Source organism: Rhopalosiphum padi, chromosome 1 (assembly GCF_020882245.1).
Source record: "Rhopalosiphum padi isolate XX-2018 chromosome 1, ASM2088224v1, whole genome shotgun sequence".
Classification (NCBI taxonomy): Eukaryota; Metazoa; Arthropoda; class Insecta; order Hemiptera; family Aphididae; genus Rhopalosiphum; species Rhopalosiphum padi.
In genome coordinates this window covers 781,195-801,614 of record NC_083597.1, presented here as the reverse complement: position 1 = coordinate 801,614, position 20,420 = coordinate 781,195, and the positions used below count along the sequence as shown (strand labels likewise).

At 26.6% G+C, this 20,420-nt stretch overlaps 1 long non-coding RNA gene across 1 annotated transcript; it reads right to left on the bottom strand.

Moving 5' to 3' along the window:
- Positions 1-12,398: 12,398 nt before the first annotated feature.
- On the bottom strand, positions 12,399-13,817 carry LOC132917583 (uncharacterized). The gene is made up of 3 exons (XR_009660297.1): positions 13,221-13,817; positions 12,953-13,121; positions 12,399-12,876 (listed from the first exon to the last, which is right to left on the bottom strand). It is a non-coding gene; the product is annotated as an uncharacterized LOC132917583 (long non-coding RNA).
- Between the last annotated feature and the right edge of the window lie 6,603 nt (positions 13,818-20,420).

Sequence of the window (20,420 nt, the reverse complement as noted above, 5' to 3'; positions counted from 1 at the left end):
TCAACACTAATAAAAGCGATAAGTAAAACAATTTTTCAAAAATAAAAATAAATATTTAATAACTTTAAGCATTTTGAGAGATAATATATAACACCGAATGGCAATTTCTATTTCTGGTTTGAAGCAATAAGTGACTTAAAGAGTTTTTTAAAAAAAAACTATTGGACGGGTTGACCTGTCGAGTTTGAAAATATTACCATAAAACGTTTATATAATATGTCAACTGAAGAATTTACCGTATAGTTTAACATGCTAGTAAACTTTTCTATCATTAACGTCCGTCATTTATGGTTAAAAGGCGTTTACTAATACAGTATCATTATATAGATTAACGAAAGTAAATTTGACATCCCGTTAATGCGTTGTATAATGTACGTTTGGCCTTTGTGTTTCATAAGTTACACAATAGCACGAGACACGAGTACAGTGTTGTTTAGCCCGAATAGGTTTACGCGCAGAGTGTATATAATAATAATAATATTGTTTATATGGCTTGGAAGCTTTAAAAATAATTATTATCTTAATACTGAGAAGTACACCTTAGTAACAATATTAGGTAATGACAAAAATAACAAAAACTTTATTGGCAAGCGACTGTCGCTAGAAACGTAAACGTATATGGAGTGCATGACTCGAGTGGGGTTTACTAACCGGAAACTTTTGTATTGATAGTGATACTAATTTTAATTTGAACAAATACAATTTTTAAAGTATCGTAAATTGTAATCTATTCATTATATGAGTATATGTGTATACATTGTAAAATTGCTATTACAGTTAAATAAAATAATAGCTATAGTAGATACAATAATATTAATCTATATTCTCAATGTATTATATTATTCAACGTATACTTAGATATTGTAATAATAACAATAAATATAGTATAGATTACATATATAAAAGAATACTTTTTACCAAATCTGCACTATTCTCGACAAAATTTAATCGTTGAATTCAAAATTAGGTCCAATTGATAGGAAAAAAATTTGAGCTTCCTGATTAATTGGAGTGGGACCATTTAAAATAAATTTCCAGGGCCTAATTTTAGAACCAGTCCATTACTGATGGGAGGGGATAACTATAATTGTTCTGTTTTTCACTTGGATAATAGTATTTCTTAATTATTAGTTTATTGCAATGCTTCATATTTACAAAATTAAATATTAAGTTTACTAGTTTCTATAATTATTGAATAACAACAAATATTTATATTTTATTAAAATTAAACATTCAATAAATTGTTTTTTTTGTTTTATTAATAAGCTTTCAAAATTTAGATAAGCCGAGTAGGTTGCTTAACACTTTTATTTCATTATTAGTAATAAATATTGACCAATAATATGATAAAATTGTACTCATAAAAATGTAGTGATATTTCTTATAACTTATAAGTTATAAATGCTTCAAATTATACGAGTTACAATTTTTTTTCAAAAACATAATAATAAATTTACTAATAAATAATAATAATAATAGTCTAGTCATGTAATCGAATCACCCTGTGTATTTGGCACAACGATGCGTGAAACTGTTTCTATTCTATACGTAAAAGTAAATACGTAATGAGAAAAATAATAATATGATTGACGCGAATCTGCCAAGCTACATACTATACAGTAGGATTATTAAGCACTTGCAGAGATAGTGGAACATTTTCATAATTTAAAGTGCATATCGTTTGGTAACGCTCTCTCCGGCGAGTCGTCTTAACCCCTATATTATAAAATATGTATATACATACACGTATTCGTTATAAAAAATTGAATCCGAAATGTTTCTCTTTGTGCGTCTTCTTAATATACATTTGACTTATTCGACAATCCATCCTATTCGGATGTAATACGTGCGTATCATCGTGTTAATAATATAATATATTGTGATGTATGTATAGTATTTTAAAGTAGGTATATATAATTCTGACGAACCCAACGATGCCGGATTTATCGCGCGCGAGATTCATGTCTAATGATTATATTATATATAGCAGAACCCAGCAGGTCATCATTCGTCTGTTGTACAATATATGTGTATTTGAATAATTATCTAGAAAATTCCACGATGTATCGATCGACAACTCTACCATTTTGGAATGGAAAAATATTGTTAAAAATATTGGCATAATATTATTGAAATTAATCATTATTCAATATTATACAGTTAAAAAAAAAATTGAATTTGGAATATAAATGATAGAAAAGATAATTATTAATCATTTGTAAATGATAAAGGAAGTTTATAATACAGTGTCCCGCGAAGAGTAACCCATTGCAATATCTTCTAAAATAATGGAGATATCATAATTCTGTTTTTTATAAGACTCACGGGGACAAGAACTATAAGTATTTCATATTTTAATTTAATTTTCGAGTTTTGAAAAAAATTGTGATTTATTTAATAACATATAAGTACCAGTGTTATCAAATGTGTGGCCCGTATAATAATATAAAAACTACTCAGTAAAAAAATTATTAAAAATTACAAGGCTAAATGAAAATAAAATGTTGAAATATCAAAATATTCAAAAAAATAAACTCTTCAAAATAGCTATCTTTGATTTTTTTTTAATAATTGAATAAAAAATTGTTTTTCAACTTTTTTACCAAAACATTTAATTAAATAAGAATATTAAATACTGGTAGTCTTTGTCCCTGTGCGTTTTATGAAAAAAAAAAACAGAATTATGATATCTCTATTATTTTAGGAGATATCGCAATGCTCGTAGAACATTCTGTATAATATGCCATTTTCAAAGCGATGGAAAAATATGAATAATCAAGGAGATAAAAAAATAATATAATTGTTTATACATTTTATTCGACTTAAATAAAATAATATTCTGATATTCAATATAAATCAAATTTTAATTTTTTTAATATTGGAAAATTTAGATATATTATCGTTAAATACATTTTATGAAGTATTAAGCAAAAACAAATATAAATTTTAATCTTTAGACATACCATATTATTTATATAAAATACTGTATAGGTATCTGCATTATTTAAAAAAAGAATGTACTCATGTATTTTTTTGGTATAAATATTTTAATTAAATAAATATACTAATATTACACTATATAAGTATATAGCTATATTAGTATATTTAATATTATTCTTCTAATTTTTTTCTATAGTTGAACTGATTTTTTCGTAGAAATGGACCAAAATTGTATAAATGGAACGTTTAAACATGTTTAATTAAATTAAACTAAAACATTTTATATTATCAGTTAGGTGTAATTTATAAGGTACTACTAATTTATAATGATTATCGAATTTCAATTTATAAATATTCGTTATTTTATTCCAACAAAATATCAAAAATCGTTCAATGAGAAATAATTATTTTACAAGTGAAAATTCACTATTGTAAAAATGTTAACTTTAAATACTCATAAATATACATTGAAAAAATTACTAAGAATTATTTGGTTAATTTTAAAATTTTAGAATTAAAAGAAAATTCTTTATGAATTTCTGAATTTGGTCAATATTTTAAATGTAATCGCTTATAAAAAATTACTGTTACTATGCATATTCGATAATTTTTTATTAGTAAATGATAAATATATTAGGAACCTTTACCTTGTATTAAAACAAAATAATTTCTTTCCAATATTTATAAAAAAACAACAAAAAAAAAAATTTCAAATTTCAAATCTTTATAAATAATTCAAAAAAAATTTGAAATATTTTGAAAATGATATCATGTAAAAAAATGATAGTATAAAAATTTGGTGAAAATTCCAAGTTTTTTTGGTTATTTGTACTAAAAATTAAAAACGATTTTGTCACCAACTGGATTTATAATTTATGTACTTTAAAATTCTCACAATATTATCTTTTGTTAAAAGCAAAGCGATGGTTATATTTATTTTAAAATAAACCATGTTTCAATTTTTAAGTCTGAATATTCTTTTTCTAGTAAAAAAAATGCTCTTATCATCCACTTTCTTAGTACTTCATAAAATAGCCGTGAAAAGCATAAACAAAATACGATAATTTATTAAAGTTTAAATATTATTATTAAAATAACTATTTGTTAACTATGGTTACCAAAAAGTTAGATCATCTCTACTCTGAATCGTTTTTCATTGCATACTTTGATTTATCATCAAATTCAAATAAAATACAATCATTATTACGATGAATTATTATCTATTCAATGATAACACAAACTCGACATAATATATTGTACAATAAAGCGGTTATCTACTTGACGGCTTTTTATAAATAATTACCTTGATTTATACTACCTCAGAGAATCACATATTATGTTAGATTTATAAAAACTGGGTACTCCTTTTCTTTAAACTTTTTAAATGCTTACTTAAAAAAAAAATTATTTATTTATTTATTTGATTATGTAATACTTTTTGTTATCTCAATTACTTGCGATTTTTCGGTGAACTCATACAGCTATTGTGATTACCACAAGTTAAAACTGCCTTATATTGAAATTTACAACACAAAAGAAAAATTAAGTTAATTTTTTTAACGATAAAATTAATAAAAATAAATTGTTGTACCGTCTTAAGGTAAGAAAAAAACAGAAAATAGCAAAAGACAAAATCGTATAATTAGAGTAAACAGCTAATATTTTTAATAGTTTTAAGATATTATTGACAAACATTATATTACTATTATAATAGTCACAAATTGATAATTGTTCTATAAATGTTTCTGGCAGGTAAAGGAAAAGATAAAGGGACTGGGATTAAAATAATATATTATTAATGCCACATTACAATAACAATTCAACTACTTGAAATACTATAATGTACCAGCTCTGGAATTGGAGTTTGGACATTTTTCGACGTTAAAATGCGTTTTTAGGTGGTCGACTAGCATACGACTACCAACTGAATCTGTGGCGTGATATTTATTGATATCGTGTTTTTACATATATATTTGTTTTTTTTATTGAATATACTATCTTAAAACGCAATACTGCGGGCAGACCGCTAAACATCAATGACTTGAAAGTCATAAATGCAAATGAAAGTCGAGATTCTAATAAATGTTTATACATATTTACATAGAATGTGTATTGACATGCATTGCAACACAATACTATAACGTCTTTAATGTCTCTTTGTAAATCTATATTTACGATTATGGCCCTGGCGGGTTCACTGTTCAGTGGCGTTTTCGATCGTGATTTTCAATTTTCGAACCTAAAATGGTCGTCGGAGACATTCGCATTTGTCGTTGCAACGGTAGCACTATTAAAAAATATATATTTTAACACACAGTCACACACTGTCTGGATTTAAATAAAAATCGTTTCAAAAAGTAGAAATATATTATTTGTTTTTTTTTTTTTTGATAAACGACATTTAGTTACATAAAATCTTTTTATTTCTCACGACTGAGAATAATTGAATATGATAATAATATTAATGATACATTTTGCAAAAATGCAAATTTTACCGAACTTTAACCTTTTTCTACAAAATAATTCGATAACAAATTAGTTTTGTCATGGTCAATACACCTATAATAGCTCGTAAGAAGTAGAATTACTATTTTTTTATTACACAAATGACATTTTAGTACTTGATATAAATGATATAAGTATCTATTTATAAACATATAAATGGTGTCATAATATTTTTATTCTATTCAAATTTATATTTATTTATTTGAACACACAATGATTTAGTGTATCTCGAACAATTTTTAAGAAAACAATAATTTTAAATATTGATATAGGTATTGTCATACATTATTATTGTGATCAAAACTTATAATCGGGTTGATTATCGTTAATTATTGAATTTTTAATCTGTAATATTGTTACATGTACATATTAATGCGCTGTAATAGTTGACAAAAGAGTTTTAAAAAATATATAAGAATACGATAGAGAAAAAAAATTATTTTATAATGTTACATTTTATTTGACGGACTTATCAAAAACAAAAAAAAAATCATTAACATTTCAAACTAGCTCCGATTCTAATATTATAGAAACACAAGCAAAACATTACTGCGGGGACGAACGTTTGATGAAAGAGCTGTGCAAGTTTCGACTGCACTATTTATTCTGCATTTTGGGTGTACATTTTACGAAAATTACGAAAAGCAAACAGTAAACAATTCAAGATTTATGAAATTTACATAATAATATTATCGAATTTATATTATTATATAAATTAGCAACTATAGGTATTATACGATGACTCATAGTGGAACGCACAGGGCTGGGCTTGAGATGTAGCTATAATAGCTGTAAGACTTTGATTACATTAACATTAATAACTGCAATATCGTTCTTAGACACGACATAAGCAAAATATATTACGAATGATATAATATTATTTTCAACGTCAATAATACGTGGGTCTTAAACAGAGATTAATCTAAGCACAATCATTAAAAATGATAACAATCGTTTATCACGTGATGTTGTATTATTGTGTGTTCGACCTCTGGCCGTTGTTATTTCACCCACTCGTTATGGAATATTTATTTTTATTTTGTTTAGTATTCTTATTTATTTTTCATCATTCACTGACCGCATATCTTATGGGAAGTCGAATCTTTTAATACGGTGGCTATAATATAATACAATAATAAACGTATATAATAGACGGTCCGATGTTCTATAATATGGTATCGAATCGACGCGCAAGGTTCTTCCGTCAATTCCGCAGTGGACGTAACTAAGGTAAAATGTATATTATTTAGCCTATTAGCCTGGGGTGAACAACGATAATATCATTCGAGGACAAATGAAAAATGAAAATTTTATTGCATATTTTGTGTAGCAGTAATGATTTATTTCAATTTTCAATAAGGCTGTATCGTACGGGTATTTTTTTATAATTTTTTTTTCCATAGACCAGTATTATACAACTCATTAAGAGAGCAATGTAAAAATATACCATATTACCTTAACCTCCAGCAACATTGCAAGTAGCCAGACGGAATTATATATAGATCTGTTGAAAATTTCTCAATGTAGATTCATTTTTATTGTAGGCACTGCACTGGCTAAGGGCTTTTGCAACGTTGACGTAATACATTTTTATACTGCGCATTTACGAGAACCGCATAACTTTTTTCTCTCTGCTGTTGTTATTATTTGTGATTTTATTCTAAATTTTGTAAGACTATTATAATGATGAACAACGATTATTCAGTTTCCAATATGTATTCATTAAACCATGACTAACTGTAAGCGATTCCTTTAAACATAATAATCACGTTATTATTATTATTTTTTTTTTTAACGACAATAATACACCAATCAATTTCGTTCCAAATAAGTTTGATTTATGGTTTTATAAATAATAATCAATACAGAAAAAAACTGTTTTGCTTTTGGATGTAAAGATGAATAATTATTGTATTTAATAGATTAATCAGATATTATGTAAACTGTATACATAACACATACAACATACCTATAGATTTCAATAAATTGTTTGCATATTTTTATTTTTTTTTTAATCTTATCTTTATTGTTATACAATTCATTTTGAAAATTACACTATAGCGTCAAAATTTCATTGGTAATTATTATAAAAAGAAAGACAAAAAAGTATAAAAATTGATTACTCAGATTAAATTATAAAATTATTTCACGTACTTATAATATTATGTAATTCTGAAGTTATTATTAAAATAAATATACATGTAATAATTATAATTTTTAATGATGATGAAAAATCAAAGAATATTATGACATTGATTTCTAATAATAACATAAAGAACTTTTTAACTAGTTCATGTTCCGTGCAATTAGACGTCCCTTGTGATCGCCATAAATAAATCTTTAGACTTGTTTTAACAAGTTTTCACAAAACTGAGAAGACAAGACTGACATTTGTTACGAAGTTTTCTCTGACATATTAAACTTTAACGTTAATGCATCGCAATGGCCTTAACTGAAAACAATATAAGGAGTGCCGAATGCCAAGTACCTTTTAAATTTTGAGTAGAACAAGGAGTATTGGTTTTACAATGGTGAGTATGTTTTTTTTGTGTCGGACGACATTTTTGGATTAGAAAAATTACTTCAATCTTCATAGTTGTCGATGGTGTCGGATTGAAAATTTGATCAATTTGTTAATTTGTGGTAAAAAGTAGAAAAAAAGTATTTACAGTACCTACTTGTCTGAATAATAATATTATTCTCAATGTTATTAAAAAAAACTATTTAAAATACAGTAGAAAAACGGAAATATTTACGCAACACCAGTTTTTGACAAAATACTCATATATTTGTTAGTTATAAAAATAATTATTATCGTAGAGATTTGGAATGTTTCACCATACATAATTTGTAATATTATTATATTTAACAATAGAATTTTCGATGTATTTAAACTAAATTTAAGCAATTTATATCACGGACCTATTCAAACCATATTATTATACAGTATTATCGGTATTTGATGTTGACCTAAGTAATAATTATGTATACCTAATACTTCTATACTGTTGTAATAATATAACAATATACTTGATGGTTTTGGAAAAAAAATAGTGTAAAATACAGTATTTTTAGTATTTATTAAACTAATAGAAAAATAAAACGCTAAAAGTAATATGATAATAACAATACATAATATACAAAGTGCCCCGTGAGGATTTACCCATTGCGATATCTCCTGAAATAATGGAGATATAATAATTCCGGTTTTTTAATAAGATTTACAGGGCAAAGGACTACAAATATTTCATGTTTTAATTTATTTTAATGTTTTGGTAAAAAGGTTAAAAAAATATATATATTTTTTTATTTAATTATTTTCAAAAAAATTGAAGATACCCATTTTGTAGAGTTTATTTTTCTGAAAATATTGACGGTTCAAAATGTCAGTTTTATTAATCTTCTGATTTTTAATTTCGAAAAAAAACTGCGAATTATAATACGATAGTGGTATCATTGTATCAAACATGTGGCTCGTGTGTTCGTACGGCCCGCGAACTAACTGGCCGGCTTCTCGAAACTGGAAAAAATATTAAAAATCAGGATATTAAATGAAATTAAAATTTTGAATCGTCAATATTTTCAGAAAAATAAACTTTACAAAATAGCTATCTTTAATTTTTTTTTTAAATAATTAAATAAAAAAATATATTTTTTTAACCTTTTTACCAAAACATTAAAATAATTTAAAACATGAAATATTTTTAGTTTTTTTCCCTGTGAATCTTATTAAAAAACCAGAATTATGATATCTCCATTATTTCAGGACATATTGCAATGGGTAAATCCTGACGGGACACTCAATGAACTGTAAAATAATCTTCATGCTAATAAAAAGCTAACACATCGTCACCACTAAACATTTTATTTCATATTTATTATTTATTATTAATTTTAAATTTAACATATCCATTATAGTGACCTAACTACTTAATAATACAAGACGCATTAGAAATCTACTATGATACAATAGCATGAATTACCTAATTTATAACTTTGATACTTATAAATTGAATGCAAGTTACTTGATCATACGCGATACAATTACCTATTTACTATAATATTATGATAAAAAGCTCACAAATCATAATTAACACGTTTATACGAAGATTTTAAATTGTATATCAATTAATTGGATTTTCAGATTACGATTTTAAATAAATAATATTATAATGACATACTGGATATTTAAATTATTCAATAATTGAAATATATATGAATAAACATTTTTAAATAGTCCTAAAAATACTTTAATGAAACAAAATCTTAAGTACCCATATAATAATTCTGTAATATCGATATCGAGTTGAGCCAGAATAACCTTTACCTCACTGACTAATAACTAACTAGAATTTTGTATTCTCTGATGTTTTTTTTTTTAATAAATTTATTCCTATACTTTATTTTACTTTTATTTTAACAAATACTTTAAAAACTTTTAATCCTCAATTTCCACCAACTTTTACTTTTTAATTTGGGTATGTTTTTAGTTAATACAAAAAAAAGTCAAAGTATGCTTATCGTTATAATTTTGAGTACGATTTTTAAACTTTTTAAAAATTGTTTTTGGAGATATTTACTGAATCAGAGTAAATCATCAGTCTTACATAACTATATGAATGATATATTTTTTCCACGTTATCTCGTAATTATTGATGATTTGCTAAAAGTTGAAAAAAAAGTGTAAAATGAAACATTTTTAATAACAATACCATTTTTCTTTTGATATTATAAAACACTATATTAGCAATAGTATAGCATAAGCTGTGTTTAATTTATAAAAATATTAAATTTTAAGATATTTTTATAAAAAATATATGTATATTATATAAGTATACATTTAGCTAAAAGTTTATTTTATCGAATGTTGTATTAAGTCCGACTCAAATATTATCTTATTGTGTAATAAATACTTGTATATTACTCTTTATGGTGTGTATGTACACTGTACAGTATGCTATTAAAAAAAATAAAAAATATTAAGTTTATTGTAACTCATAAATTTAATGTTGGTATAAACGTATTAAATAGGTATCTATCTAGGTATATTGAGTAAATATAGTTAAAACTAAAATTACTTAATGTTCTATAATGTAAAATACTATTATAACAACTCCTAAAGTAACTGATCATTAATATTGTAATTCAAGTAATAATTCAACTCTGTTCCTTTGACCTAAATAGTATTTAAAAATCAGTGTATACAGGTGGAGACCATGACAATTTTAGGAGTTGAAAAAAGTATATAACTATTAAATAATGTATCACAAGAAAACAATTTCGATTATTCGAATAAATAAAACGATTTAATTAATTTTATTACCATCTTGAGAGGTGATATCAATTTATAGTTAGTACATACATTTATTTACTGTAAAATAAATATATAATTTCACCTCCAAAACATAACAAAACTATTATTGTTAAATGTTATTATTATTATTATTATATTACCGTCATAACTTTGATTTGTATTAAACGCATTATAAAATAATATACATCAAACCTTAACCTTATCTAGATATTATTATATTACGTATAAAATAAATAATTCAACGTATTGCGGTAGTTTCAATGATTATTATGTGTGATCATTAAGCAAAAATTAGTTAGTTTTAGTTTATTTTGTACTTAAAAAAATGTTTGTTTACAGTAGGTACGTGCAATTTGCATAATTAATTTTAATCATGAAAATGTGAAACTATTGATTTGTACGCATTTTATCGTAAGTTTTATAAATATACATATGACGTACATGACACACACTTATATATCATATTTTATGCATTCATTAATTTCAAAGAACCATTAATTAAACTTTATTCGAATTAGGTTAAAGTCTATACCCTGCAGACTGTAGTAATGCAGTATACACATTATGCACATAAACGAAAACTTATAATTTCAATACAAAAGTAATTCTTTTAAATTTAACAATGCGTAGTATATGTAATAAGGTACAATTTCGATATTTTCCAACTAATGAATTGCTTTTTGGAAATATATTAAATTAAGAAAGTAAAAATATAAATATAATAATCACGTTCAGACTATGCGTGTATTATAATTTTCGGTCTACAGTTGTAGTTACAGTGCTCATTTTGATTGTCTAAAATGTCGTAATGTATATGTATATATAAGTATGCACAATATGAAAATTAACATTCAGCTGTTGCGACAATAAATAAAGTTAATCATAATTCTTGATACTCCACCACTCACGGAGTCTAACCGTTCGGATAGAATATACACAGAATAATAATATTATTTAATTGTCCGATTAACGGCCAAAAACATAACAATCGTTTTAAACTTCTCGCGTAAAGATGAATCGTACGCGATGTCGAGTCGAGTGGATAATAATATTATTTTAATGTGGTCGTTTAATAAAACTGTACCGCCGCCGTCGTCGCCAAACGTCGTTTACGTTGTGTGCGTGCGATTGCCACAGCGTGTACATAATGCAATTCGGTTAAAACGCGTATATATTAAATAATGTATATTATACTGTACATATTGCGATGAATGACGATGACTGTCAAATATAACAAACACAAATGGAAAACACACATATTATGCGAAACCGTATATTATGTATTATAATAATATTATGTGTGCGTGCGCACATCTGACCCGATTTAAAACGCGCGCGTCTATGTATATAATATAACAACACGCAACTACGGTAAAAATTGCAAAAAAAATTAAAAAAAACTACATTGGCAGGGTAGAAAAATCAGCTTAAGGGATAAATAGGTAAGTAGCATATTAAACATACAATAAGTATACTTTTACAATATATATATTGTTTCTATTATGATACAGTTCTGGGTTACCCCGGTAAATTCCGTTTATCTAAACTTAAATACTTATAAGTTATAACTAATAAACTACTTATTCATAATTTGAATTTATAGATCAAAATACTACTGTGAATAATATCTGTTTCGGAATATTTGTCATTCAAAATAATAAAAAACTTAAAAATATTATTACAATATTTTAGATTATTATTATTATTTTTATAAAAATTAATCGAGGGAGTATTTGTACATAATATAAATAATATAATATTACAAATAAAAAAATGACTTAAATTCCATCCAAGTTGCAATTGATTCAAAAATGTGCATTCACTAGACTTGAGATTTGTGTTCATCAGTCGCATAAATCGATGTCGATTTTCAGGAATACGGAAAATCATCGAGATGTGCAGTCATAATCTTACATAATACAATGAAATATTATAATAAATTATTACAATAGCAGGTAGAATACAGGAAGTAGGTAGGTATTTCTATAAGCCACACAATATGCAGCCGAGCCGCTGCAGTGTAATATTATGTATACGATGATTCGCCTGCAACGTCGACGCAAATGACGGATGAGGTTGAAACTTTCGTCCCGAGTTTGCAGTGTTGCGCCGTGCGTCTAATGGAATAATTTAGACTGATGAGCGTCGAGTAATTAAAAAAAAAAAAAAGAGTAAAAAAAAAAAAATAAACACCGTCGGTTCTTCATCACTGTCAGATCCCTCGTGGCGGTTTATTTTTATTTATTTTTCGTTTTCGTTCATCCCTCTGGTAAAAACACCACGCCGGGGTAGTGGGCCTGAGTGTGTGCGCCCTGCAGGTTATATAAGGAAATCTGCATCCGTGTACACCACCGTCTGCCACCTATATATTATAATATGTATATAACATTGCACCCAGCCGTCTGCGCCGCGACGACGATATCATGGCAAACAATAATAATAATAATAATAATAATAATACCTGAAAACAGAGGGGAAAAAAGAAGCCGCCCGTGCGGTGGTGTGCCCGAAAACTCCTCGGTGGAGTTATTAAAATTTCACGGACCATGGCGTACACGAGCGTGGTTCTGACGTAACCGACACCCCCTCGGCGACGACACGGCTAGGTTAGGTTTACGCGCGCCGGGTCAATTATAATTTATATTATTATTATTATAATATTATCCGCGATGACTACGCGACGACGGAACGAAATAATCCATTATCCAAGGTGTCCGTAAAAAAACGAAATAAAAAACCGTCGCGAGTCCGTTACAGCTATATTATACCGTGTACGTGAGTGCACCTCCGGCGCAAAATTTCGTCATAATTTTTTTTAGTCGAAACAAAAAACGCGAAAATCGCTTCCATCATTTAAACGACATAATAACAATATATAATATTATTATAAACACACGCGGTACGCCCGGCGATCTACTACGCGATAAATTCGGTAGAATTATGATATGATGTACGAGATAATATTATAATGATGATGGCGTCGTGGGCGCGCTGCGCGAGTGGGCGACGGCGAAGATGCGCTACGCCGTTTTCGATTCCGTGTCGTCGCGGCCGCGAAACTAAATTACTGTCGACGGTGTGCGTCTTCGAACATCACAACCATCACAATATTTATAAGAAATTAAATAGGCAGGTGTAGTACCTGTATCGTACGACAGTGAACGATATTATCATTACTATATTATTGTTGTTGCTGTTGGACGCTCGACCTTAGCCTACCTACCAATACGTCTTACGTAACATTATATTCGCGTTAAATACTTAAATGTACATAGGTCCCAAAAATGCACACGGCTATTGTATTAGTATATAATTATTGTTGTACCCACGCGCAAATGTATCAAGGTAAATGTCAATAGTCGAGTACACTTAAGCCTATACCTATATTATTCAGTCTAACCTCTTTACTGGATTTCGAGTCCCATAATTTGTAGTGGTACACGAAGACTGCAGTTTTAAAGGGCCTAGAAAATCAGTTTTCAATTCATCCTCACACCAATATTATTTGCACCGATAATAGGTATATATTGTAAGATTATAACCAGTTCAACTTTGGAGGATTTTGTAGTTTAAACACCTGGGCGTGAGACTAAATTTTGGTTCCGGGTAACGAGGTCGTCTTGATTAATCGCAATGGCTCATAATCATGGGTTTATACGTGGTTAAACCAAAAAACGGTTCATGTATATGTTTATATAAAATATACGATACACAGTTATGGAGCTTGTAATGTATACGTTTATTGACTAGGGCTGAAATTTAAATTCACTTTTTATTTTTGTTCTAGTGATAACTAAACGATGATTGTTTTGATAAAAATCTGGCTATATCGTGTCTTGATGAATTAATATATCAAATTTTATTATGCAAATTTTAAATTTTTGGTTTTTATTTAAATTGTTATCATTCTTATGATTTTTAGAGTATTTAATATACAGTATAATCGACTATTAACGTAAACAATTAAAAATTAAAAATTATCTAATCTTATACAACTGAAATTCCTTATAATATAAAATACTTATACAAATCAACGGTCTGAATATATAGTGATTCACCAAGCATGATCTAAACATGCTCATCAATTTATTCTTCAATTACGTATGTTTGATTTTCAAAATCTAATTTTCCAAATTTTTATTATACTTAAAAATCATATTTTCAAAATTTTGAAATTTTTTTGCTATTTAAGAAATATACTGTAGGAGACATGCATTTTAGTTAAAAAAATCTATGTTGAATTTAATAATTTTTTAAAAAATGTTTGGAATTTTATGATTTTATGATTGCATTATTATAAATTTGTTGAGCATCATTGTACAAGAGCACTATATCCCCAGCATTAGTAGTTATTACAGAAGTAAAAGTTTCAATTTTACCACATTTTTTATTTTGATGAATATACCTATACTACAACGATTGTAACGAAATTAATTACTGTATAATTTAACAATAGAATTTTTTGTTATTAATACATAAATAATTAAGTCTCATAGATGTGTAGGTATTATTTATAACTCATGGTTATTGATACAGTTCGTGTTCTAACTGTTATGCTATACTAACTATAGTAGATAACTATTTGCAAAAATAACGATTGAGTATGCGAATAAACCGCACCTTCAGCAGTTATTCTTCTTTGATCGAAGACTGCATCACCTTCAAGTTGAATACAATTTGAAATTATTCAATTATTCGCTGTTTGTCAAAGTATGTCAATATAATTTGAAGAGGCAGAGACCCCTAGAGAAACATTCGACCGAGAAAAATACTGGTAATAACTATTTGTTACACATGATCGACCTCACGTAAGATTACTATAGATAACATATTGTCTTATGTGCATGTAAACCTATAAGTACTTAATACTTACTATATAATTATCTTCAACATATATTATAGTGCAATTGTTAATGGAATTGTTTCCATGATTTTGCTAGAAAAATATAAAATTACCTATTCTAAAAATCTATTGAAAAACCACGCCTTTTGCGATTATTCTTATACCTACTGTAATAACGAACAATAATAATGTTTGAACACTAACAGAATATCTACCTTCTCCATTTTGTATCGGTTGTCTGATTATTATAATAGCATGTACGCATACAGATAGGTGTGAACCAATATATACATGTATATATACTTTTTATTATATGACTTGCCTATAGAAATCTTGATACACTGAAAAATGTGCCGAAGGTCCCTAAAGCGGTCTACCACGCACGTATGTGTATCTGGAGCGCGTACATAATACCTATTATCCGAGTCACTATTAAATAGATTATACGGGGGACGATTGATGGCGGTACTGGATTAATTTGCTTATCATTAGCATTTATATTTGTGTAGATGGTTTAAAATAAACTACATCAAATAATGTCCTTATAAAGTCTTTGTGAAATTTAATCTTAATTACATTTCTTGAAATCGATTTTTTTATTTAAATATACAACTGAAGCTCGGATTTCTTAGTAATACAATTAAACGAAATTAAATTTGGTTGTCCACGCTAATTTCAGTAATCTAAATTCAAATATTTATGTATATTGTACACAGTTGAATGCATATTGAAAGTGTTTTGAAATGGACGATAATAAATTATTATTGTTTGCAGTTATTCGAAAAATTACTGCATATTATAATATATTTTTTTAAACAATTATTTGATTCTTTGAGGACATCCAACTACACTAGAACATCTCTTTGTTTTTTAGACATTTTGGGATTATTCTTTGTATACTTTGTATACGCTAATATTTATGAGTCTTTGTGTTTTATTGATAATCTCGCGAACGATAGATTTTAAACTAACATTATCTCAGCTTAATGTACTGCACAAAATACAATTATGTAGGAGGAATTCTTTTATACATATTATATTTTTAATGTATTCGCGCTGGGAAACGAACTTGAAATTCTTCTATTCGTTACGACTTACGAATGAGGTAAGGTTTAAACGTAATATTAGGTAATTTTAAATATAGCCGATAGTAACTAAGGGTCACCCAACCGGAAAAACCAATCGTTGTTTTATTAATAAAACGATTTTTTTGCTCGTGGAAATTCGATCCATTAGATAGCAGGATCCATATTTCTTATCTATGTACATGTTATAAAATAGATTATTGCACACAATATTTGTTATTCATTTATTAAATGAAATATCGATTTTTTTCAAATTGTCTTGTTTTTAATGATTACTGGCGCTGAATTTATTGTTATAAAATAAGGTCATACACAATATATAGATAATATTAGTTTGATAAAAAAAATCGTTCAATAAGATTCTTATGTCGTATGGCCTAAATAAAACTACCAATAGAAATATGTGTGAATTTGTATACGACATTGAGTAGTTAAAAAAAATTCTCTAATATCTCTAATCGTTCAATAAAACATTATTTGAATATATACGTACCAAAATCGTATAGTGTTTATAAGAACAGTGCTGACATAACGTCTATTGAATCACATTTGACACGCTTTAAATGAGTGAACAATTTGTTTATCATTCCTCCAGATTTTCCACTCGGGTGAACCGCTATTACTCGCTGTATTTTGTGCGCAATGGTAAAGTCTACATTACAAACTATTGTATTGCAATATCGATAATTGTTATCCCACGGCGATAAACCTTGTTCAGATCGTAAATATTTTAATATAGAATATTCTCGATGTTTTTACACCATAACGCACGACTCCACAAATTTATAACCAAATCACGGTCTTAGACATCGTGTATCTAATGCCGCGATAAAAACCATGATAAAACAACGATGTCTGCCCAGATAACACTATTTCAAATATAAAATAAATTACTACAGAAATTCCCAAGATAGTAAACATAGAACAAATTTTAAACTTAACCTCTCCATGAATTGGTGATTTTGTAAGCATGATCCACACCTGGGGCTTTATATTTTAATAATGTATATATTATTCAAATTCAAATTTAGTACAATTATAGATGATATTTTCTAATATCCAGATTTTAGTACTATACATCAGTTATGTAGTAATTCAAATTTGTTTTCGTATAACAACTACCATTTACTGTAAATTGAAAAGAAAATATTTTTTTGAAAATTTTAATGCATCTCTAATTTTTGTGTCATCAAACTTTATGTTCTATGAGGATGATAGCACTCAATGGACCTCTTACACATATATATAAAATATGTACTTATAAATAATATAATATATTCCTTTACTTATACAATTTTAATGTAGGTACTAATAATTAATATTAGTTACTATAATTTTAAATTAATCACAGCAGCACAGTCCCCTATAATAAAAACCAATTATATCCTTAATACCTACATAAAGTTTAATAACTAAGAAACTACTCGTAAATATTTTGTACGAGTATAATACATCAACATCAAAAAAAAAAAATTTTCTGATTTACAATTTATAAAGGTGGTTCTTGGATGAAAAAAGCTTTTATCGCTAAAGGACACACATTAAATGTCAAAATATCTATGTATTTAATAATATGGTCTTGAGTACCTATACGTAAGAATACTAAAAATCTGAATCTTAATAAATATATAATATAAAGAATAAATGAGGGTAAGCTGGTGAATCATGGCTGGTTTTACAAATCTGTGTACCATTTATTTTTTACAAAGATGTATTATTGTGCATTATATAATACACGAAAGTACATTGTGAATAATACATGTTTTCCTGGAAAAACAATTTAAGTAAAAACTATACTTTTTTATACATATACAGACGTATATTATTATAATGAGTGTTATTTTGATTTCAATGTTTTACGAACTTTAAATCAGCGTATATTTTAATATTTAACATTATTTCTGGTGAATGCAATTTAACTAAATTCTAGTATGTAGGTACCTATAGTTTTTGAACTGTAATTAATATTTCACTAAATTTATATTTGTAAAAAAATAAATAGAACATAATATTATTATGATAATTGATAAGATGCACTTATAAACAATCGTAGTTAATCAACTTGTTTATCAGTCTTCTGGATCATTCTAGGTCTAATAAGGAAATCACGTATTTTGAGACAATAACCACAGTAAAAATAAGCACATTTAAACTTTAATATTTTATACTCGCGTTACTTACTTTTGTCGTTGTACAAAATAATATTTGTTTATATTAGGTATTTTTATAGCGGAATTATATGTGTCAACCAACTTTTTCTTTACTGTATGTATACACATAATAGCACTATGCCTTTGAAACTTGTTATAAGATTCGTCGAAATATAATTTTTGTAAAAATTGATTTTTATAAAGCGTCAGTTTTTGTGGGTTGTTGAATACTAAAAAAAAAAAAAAAAAAAAATACCTAATACTTTTTCGCCATATATCGCTAACGATAAAAGCTTTTATAATATATGACGTGATGGGTAATATCGTTAAGTTCCTTTCTCTGTCGGAAGAAATCTGGCAAAAAAACAATAAAATGCCCCAAGAGAAAGACTATTCAGGCATGCCATTTTTATGGAATTGTTGCCAAGTTCGAATCCAATGAATCGACACAATTGTTTGTATTCAAAGGAGCAAATGTTTATCAAAAGTTCCCCGAAATATATTTTTCTTTCACATTTTTAAGCGTGCGTTTCAACTGAAATATAAAATTACATAGTGTTTTTATTAGTGCGGTTAGCGTTTTTAGGGAACTAGAAAATGTTCTTTTAAATTTAAATTTCAGCGGGATAATTTTTAATTTTGGCCGCAATATTCGCATAGCGTTAAACGATATAAAATGTCTATAATATGTAAAACATATGCATAATATGTATAATAATTAATAACTATATTTCTTCTAATATCGAATTAATATTCTGAGTAAAATCTATATTACGGCAAATAAATGAAATATGCACGTTTTGAAAGAAAATTATAATTTTTAAACAAGTAATTCATAGAAAATAATATTTTATACAATAAAACATTGTTGTATAATCAATATTATTATTAAAGGATACGTATAAGGAATTGTGAGTAATATTTTCAACATTAAATACGCTAATAAATAACGAACTAAGTGGATTTCTCTACTGTAAACAGAGAAAGTAAACATTTTAAATAATCCGCGTTTTGAATATAAATATGAAGTATTAATTAGTCAGGAACTTTAATATTGTCTTATTTCATATTAAAAATATAACTTGAAGAAGCAATATCAAATAAGACTAAAATGTTCAATATACAAATCATTATTTTATTTCATACATATTAGCTAAGTATAAACAAAATATTCGTGAATTGCGGAACAAGCCAAATGAAAAAAAAATAAACTACAACTGTCGAACACAATAAAATAAAAATAGGATAAAATATATAAGATATAAAAATTAATATTTTGAACATTTATTTGGCATCAAAGCTATAACTCAAAATTGTTTATAAATGTATAAAAAAAAATGTCTTAGGTCTCTTAATTTTGAACTTTGTATTATCAGTAACTGTAGTATATAGAAAGAATACAATTTTTTTTTTACTATTATTTTTCATTAAATTCGAGATTTAACAACGAAACAATAATATTTCTTCGTTGTGTTAAAATTTGTACCATTTTTGCATGCGCACACGCCATAAGCTTTTAACCTCTACCAAATAGCTAGGTTGATACTCTACTTTAATTTTACCTATTTGATTTTAAACAAGGG